Genomic DNA, 1254 nt, shown 5'->3' with positions numbered 1-1254 from the left:
GGAGTAGGAGCTTGAACTCAGAAGTCTTCATTAATTAATTTCTTTATTAAAATGTTTTTTTTTCATAACCACTTTTTCCTTTAGGAATAAATAGGTAAGTTCCAAAGTCAACCTTTCTACTTGGAAAGGTGTAAACACTTCCTGTAGACAGACACGTTCAGCAGAACAAACGGTATGACATGCCTGCATCAGAATGATTTGGCTCAGTTCAGCATGAAACCACATCCTCCTGCGCTAGCAGCGCGCCTTATTCCTCCCTGTGCCGCAGTGACTCAAGTCCTGCAGAGCACCACAGGATGCGCTATTAAGGGTGCAGACACCGAGGACTGTAGTAGACATGGGTTACCCATTGAGACTGACCTAGAGGGAGGTGCTGCATGAGAACCTAAAGCACAGCTTCTATAAACCACAGAGGCAGCACAGGCAGACGTTGCTCCTCAATAAGGCATTTTCATGTGCATGAAACTAACTTTTTACTCAACACCAAAACTATGCGAGTTTTTGTAACAGATGTTCACTTCCTCCCACACCCCCTCAAACTCCAAAACTTTCCATCCAGAAAGGCTTCCAAAGGAGCCCTCCTGATTTCTGACTGGCTCTGTCTCAGACAAAAGGTCCATCTTCAGGCAAGAATTTCACAAGCGTAAGTCTACAGAGGGCATGTTCCAACAAAAGATAAGCACAGACGGACAGCCTACAGCTCCGAATTCAGATATATTGTTTTTGTTAGTCACGCACAGAGCCTGTTTATTCATTCAAGCATTAATTAATCTCTATAAACTGGCTGTGCTGTTATCTTCTGTAGGGTGGGAATAATAATACACAACTTTAAATAATTGAGAGGCAGCACAGTGTTACAGTGAGGAGGGCTTTGACAGAAAGGACGGTGATTTGTACTCCGTGCAAGCCAGTTAAACCTGTCACAACATATTAGAGTCCCCGCACGAACTCCGTCTGCATGGCAGCGGTGTAACCTCCCTCCTTTTTTCTAGCACTTTCATCAGCTCCAACTTTACAACGGTGAAGCCTGGCGCTTATAAAATTGCCCCTTACAGCTCAAGCCGTAGCAGGGCGCAGCCCGAACCGCTGACATCCGGCTCCCGGAGGCGGCTGCCAGCTGGGCGCTGCCCGCTCCTTCCCGCCCGCCGGCGGACGGCTCCCGCGGCGGGCCGTTGCTCGGGGCACGCGGCGCGCTCAGCAGCCAATCGGGCGCTTCCTTTCATCCGCGGGTGGCGGCCGCCCGGCCCTGCCCGC

Source organism: Numida meleagris, chromosome 9, assembly GCF_002078875.1.
Source record: "Numida meleagris isolate 19003 breed g44 Domestic line chromosome 9, NumMel1.0, whole genome shotgun sequence".
Lineage (NCBI taxonomy): Eukaryota > Metazoa > Chordata > Aves > Galliformes > Numididae > Numida > Numida meleagris.
The sequence above is the reverse complement of the archived record's forward strand: the minus strand, read 5'-3'. Positions refer to the sequence as shown.